Source organism: Chrysemys picta, chromosome 3 (genome assembly GCF_011386835.1).
Source record: "Chrysemys picta bellii isolate R12L10 chromosome 3, ASM1138683v2, whole genome shotgun sequence".
In the NCBI taxonomy this organism is placed as follows: Eukaryota; Metazoa; Chordata; order Testudines; family Emydidae; genus Chrysemys; species Chrysemys picta.
The window spans coordinates 110511845-110518162 of NC_088793.1; positions in this window are offsets into that span (position 1 = coordinate 110511845).

A 6318-nucleotide genomic window follows, 5' to 3' on the forward strand; every position below is an offset into this window, starting at 1 on the left:
AAGAGGGGCTTTTATACTCAGTTCTAGAACACTAGACTGAGAAACAGTCTTGCCCCACTAATGGTAAACCACTGAAAATAATTCTGTGGCTCATGTTGCCAGCCATCACTCTTCCAGTACAGATTGGCAGAGTGAAGGAAAACATAAGTTTCCAGTCTGCTCTGACCTTTAGACCAACGCTGTCTCCAACTCTATTAGCCATGTATCATTTAAATTATGTAATTTCATCTCTTTGGGATTCTTAGGATTTTGGATACAAATATAATATTGAATCTACATTTCAGGGGAAAATGTAAACTAGAGGTAGAAAACTTATTTCACTTCTGGCTCTAGAAAGAATTTAATGAACAATAGTACAGGGGGGAGGGATAGCTCAGTGGTTTGAGCATTGGCCTGCTAAACCCAGGATTGTGAGTTCAATCCTTAAGGGGGCCACTTGGGGATCTGGGGCAAAATCAGTACTTGGGCCTGCTAGTGAAGGCAGGGGGCTGGACTCAATGACCTTTCAAGGTCCCTTCCAGTTCTAGGAGATGGGATATCTCCATTAATTTCAATTTCATTACTTGTAATTCCTGATTCTTTGATCCAAATAGTTATCAGGAATGCCATATTCAGATGCAAATTAAAAAAAAATAATAAATACAAAGGCCAGATTGATGTTATCTGCATAGTTTACTATGCAAAGGAAGTTCAAACTTTTACATGAAGTCTATTGCTAGGTCTCTAAAAATGCTGCATAGTAATTACAGACCCATCAAGTTTATGCCTGACAGCCCCACATGCGATTATCAGTACCCTATAATTGAATTATTTTACCAAGCCCTCCAAAAGAAATGCCAGGAGATCCAGTAACAATGAAAGCATGAACTCTGAACTACATAGGAAATATTTTTTTGCTGTTTTCAACTGAAAATTGTTTGGAGATGGAATAGGCCAGATTCTCAGCTGGTGTAATGCTATCATAGAATCAAAGAAGATTAGGGATGGAAAAGCCTTCAGGAGGTCATCTAGTTCAACCCTCTGCTCAAAGCAGGACCAACCCCAACTAAATCATCCCAGCCAGGGCGTTGTCAAGCCAGACTTTAAAAACCTCTAAGGATGGAGATTCCACCACCTCCCTAGGTAACCCATTCCAGTGCTTCACCACCTTCCTAGTGAAATAGTTTTTCCTAATATCCAACCTAGACCTCCCCCACTGCAACTTGAGACCATTGCTCCTTGTTCTGTCACCTGCCACCACTGAGAACAGCCTAGCTCCATCCCCTTTGGCACCTCCCTTCAGGTAGTTGAAGGCTGCTATTAAATCCCCTCTCACCCTTCTCTTCTGCAGACTAAACAAGCCCAGTTCCCTCAGCCTCTCCTCATAAGTCATGTACCCCAGCCCCCTAATCATTTCCGTTGGACTCTTTCCAATTTGTCCACATCCTTTCTGTAGTGGGAGCCCCAAAACTGGATGCAGTTCTCCAGATGTGGCCTCACCAGTGCCGAATAGAGGGGAATAATCACTTCCCTCCATCTGCAGGCAGTGCTCCTACTAATGCAGTCCAATATGCCGCTAGCCTTCTTGGCAACAAGGACACACTATTGACTCATATCCAGCTGTAATCCCCCCTCACATCCACTGTAATCCCTAAGTCCTTTTCTGCAGAACTGCAGCTTAACCAGTCAGTCCCCAGCCTGTAGCAGTAAATGGGATTCTTCCATTCTAAGTGCAGGACTCTGCACTTGTCCTTGTTAAACCTCATCAGATATCTTTTGGCTCAATCCTCCAATTTGTCTAGGTCACTGTGGACCCTATCCGTACCATCCAGTGTATCTACCTCTCCCCACAGCTTAGTGTCATCCACAAACTTGCTGAGGGTGTGATCCATCCCATCATCCAGATCATTAATGAAGATGTTGAACAAAACTGGCCCCAGCAACAATCCCTGGGGCTCTCTGCTTGATACCGGCTCCCAACTAGACATCGAGCCGTTGATCACTACCCGTTGAGCCCGACGATCTAGCCATCTTTCTGTCCACCTTATAGTCCACTCATCCAATCCATACTTCTTTAACTTGCTAGCAAGAATACTGTTGGAGACCATATCAAAAGCTTTGCTAAAGTCAAGGTATATCACGTCCTCCGCTTTCCCTAGATCCACAGAGCCAGTTATCTCATCATAGAAGGCAATCAGGTTGGTCAAGCATGACTTGCCCTTGGTGAATCCATGTTGACTGTTCCTGATCACCTTCCTCTCCTCAAAGTGCTTCAAAATGGATTCCTCGAGGACCTACTCCATGAATTTTTCTGGGGACTGAGGTGAGGCTGACCGGTCTGTAGTTCCAGGGATGATGATTCTTCCCTTTTTAAAAGATGGGCACTATATTTGTCTTTTTCCAGTCATCCCGAGACCTCCCCTGATCACCACGAGTTTTCAAAGATAGTGGCCAATGGTTCTGCAACCACATCAGCCAACTCCCTCAGCACCCTCGGATGCATTGCATCCGGCCCCATGGACTTGTGCATGTCCAGCTTTTCTAAATAGTCCTTAATCTGTTCTTTCACCACTGAGGGCTGCTCACCTCCTCCCTTTACTGTGCTGTCCAGTGCAGCAGTCTGGGAGCTGACCTTGTCTGTAAAGACCGAGGCAAAAAAAGCATTGAGTACTTCAGCTTTTTCCACATCATCTGTCACTAGGTTGCCTCCCCATTCAGTAAGGGTCACACACTTTCCCTGACCTTCTTCTTGCTGCTAACATACCTGTAGAAACCCTTCTTGTTACCCTTCACATTTCTTGCTAGCTGCAACTCCAATTGTGCTTTGGCCTTCCTGATTACAGCCCTGCATGCTCGAGCAATATTTTTATACTCCTCCCTAGTCATCTGTCCAAGGGCAGATGTGAATAACGTAGCTGAAGTCGAAGTACCTTAGTTCGAACTTACCGCGGGTCCAGACACGGCAGGCAGGCTCCCCCGTCGACTCCGCGTACTCCTCTCGCTGAGCAGGAGTACTGGCGTCGATGGCGAGCACTTCCGGGATCAATCCAGGATAGATTTATCGCATCTAGACAAGACGCGATAAATCAATCCCAGAAGATCGATTGCTTACCGCCGGACCCGGAGGTAAGTATAGACCTACCCCAAGTTTCCACTTCTTGTAAGCTTCCTTTTTGTGTTTAAGCTCACAGAAGATTTCTCTGTTAAGCCAAGCTGGTTGCCTGCCATATTTGCTATTCTTTCTGCACATTGAGATAGTTTGTTCCTGTGCCCTCAATAAGGCTTCTTTAAAATACAGCCGGCTCTCCTGGACTCCTTTCCCCCTCATATTCGCCTCCCAGGGGATCCTGCCCATCAATTCCCCGAGGGAGTCAAAGTCTGCTTTTCTGAAGTCCAGGGTCCATATTCTGCTGCTCTCCTTTCTTCCTTTTGTCAGAATCCTGAACTCGACCATCTCATGATCACTGCTACAATTTACAGCAGCTGAGAATCTGGCAGATCCTCTTCACTAGATGTTATTGCCTTCTTAATATTAGAGATTCAGCACACATTTTCAAAAGCCAAGTTACCACGGGCAGACAAGATTCATTTAGATCAATGTGCCACACCATCTCTGGTCCCAAGTGACTAGATGCTTCTGCAGACATAGCAAAATGTAATGTCCTACTACAAGAATGAACCATGAGCTACTGGGACAATATTTCAGTATTATCATCACTTCCACACTCCCTGGATCCAATTGGGCAACTGTCACTCAGACTGGCAAGCACATACCTACACAGTCTTGCTGTAGTCAGTGGGACTACTTGGGTTAGTACTTCACTCAACTGTGGAAGGGTTGCAAAATTGGGCCTTTTAGGTCAGCCTTATTTAAAACTCAAGGAAAGAGGATGGGCAAAAAATAAATATATTATCTCTTTGAACAAAGATTTCTTAACAGATTCTCTCAGAAAAAGCCATAATCTATGAAAAAGGAAAGTTCTGCTCAGCTCCTGGGAAGCTGACAAAGGTAGCCTCACAGCTGCTTTTTTTCTCAAGAGAATTTTAAGATTTTGAATATTTTTCCTACAGTTATATTGCGTAACTGTACATACTGAGTTACACCCATCTATGTAGCTCACGTAGTGAATAGTATTTACTCATTGACAGTTAGTATGAATGCTAAGGTTGAGAAAACCACTTTTAGTATCTCCTAACTTTTTGAGTGAGTGGGATAATTTTTAGGACAAAATTTTACACATATGGTCTAAAAAAAAAAAGACCATGTTTGAATCACGTTTGACCTCTTGAATAAACGGAAAATGGGAATCCTCACTTTCCCTGCTTGATAGATTTGTCTCAGGTGTTTGTTCAAACAGACTGGGACTAGCAAGTGGCTAGACTTCCAAGATGAAGTCATAATAGTGTCTGAAGAAATCTTTTTCAGTGATTTTAAATATAATGATTTAAGCTTTTTTCTGCATGGATTATTTTTAAAAATACTTTGAAGATTAAAAGCATGAGAAAGTGATTATGATGTCCATCCTGGAACTTCATTTCTTAATCATGGACAAGTTGAATCCGATGCACATGTAGCAGAGGTGATTGCTACTTTTGTGCAATAGCATCACCATTTCCCATCATCCGTTAGCTCTACAATTCCACTACAAGAGTCTGTGGACACATGCTTCTCACACAGAAGCAGAATGGTGTTCTGTCTATATGACTACTAGTATTTTTACCCTTATTTTAGTTTTTGCCCAAAATGGCATCCGCTGGAACAGATTTGATCAAAATGTACTACTAAAGTTAAGTCCTTCTGGTGTCATTTTGCGCACACCTGCTTTAGCACAAAAGCAGAACTGCTTTTCCATGCTGTATAAAATACTATTTGCTGTCAGATTTCTTTAACTGCATGGCTAAATCATGAACATCTTACTTGTCTGTGTGTCAAGACTCACTGTGTGCATAATGCAACCTAAATCTGTAACACTGCCATGCTTGAGAACTAAGATTAGCCAGCAGAGTTTTGATTCTACTTGGCTGGACAGATGGAGTTCTTATCAAAAGGATTATTCACATACAGAATGGCATAGACACCTCTGGCTAAACGTAGTCATGACAACCCTTTGTTAATGTATCCCTGAATGGAAAGTAAAAGCTCGCAGTAAGAGAAGTCTGTGAAAATATACACATAGAAAACAGGTTAACTGCATATTTTATCCAACAGCAGCCAAAATTTTCAAACCTGGGGGTAAATTTTTCAAAAAAACTGCAGTAGTAGCAAGAGTTTTTGCCATCATTGAAGGATGGATCCAGTGGCACATCCCCCCGCCCCCCATCTCACACAATACATAAATGAGGAACCATGGCTCTATCCCAACCCTGTCCATGTCATAAATTCACTGCACTCTTACAAACAATATCTGAAGTGGGAAGGTCCTCAACTTGTGGCTAGACCACTTCATCAGCACTGTCATTGCTCTCCTCCTCAGTTTGTATTACCCACCTGTCCATGAGATTAACTAACTCCACAGCAGGCCTGTGAAAACTCAAACCAGCTCCTTGAAATAGTGACAGGGCACTGGTTATCAGAGGCCTTTTCAACATCTTTCACCTGACCATACTGCGCTATCATGAACATTATTTTCTCTCCATTCTGCATAAGTTCACTGGATCCTGCTCTCCAGGAGATAAGAGATGCTCCAATACACCTTCTGACTGTGTTTGGAAGAATTCAGTTAAGCCTGAATGATCTCTTGTCAGAGTAACCAGAGTCCCCATTAGGCCAAATTGTCCAAACAGCCAGTCGCAGCTGTTAACAATTTGCCCAGCAAAATAGGTAAAACATTTAAAATCTGCCTGTGGCTTCCTGTTAACTTAATCAGGTATGTCCTCTGGAATACCTTATACACACACAAGAAGAGTCCCCAGAGGAAAGAAAGTGACATCCTCCACATTGTGAGATGTTCAATGTGAAGAAAGGAAAATTTGATTTACTTAACAAAATAGCCACATATGCCTATATACTGATAGGAACCAAGCTATGAGTCAGAGTAGGCTGCTGTGGTTTAAATGATGAATAATCATGTACTGTGTGGACACAACCTTTTTATTTGTAAAGCTATCTCCCCATACCAGGCTGTAGCATAGTAAAAGGCTGCTGTGTGGATGGAGTCCTACTGTTTCATGAATAATCCTAGTATACGTTAAAAAAAATTCCCAAGAGTTTTATTTACATTTTTCCTAACATTCCTAGTATAAAGCCTACCTCCGCTATAGTTTTTCCTCACAGCCTAGTTGCTCTGCATTGTTGCTACTATTATTTTAAGCAACAGCCTTCTCCATATGCCCAAAAAC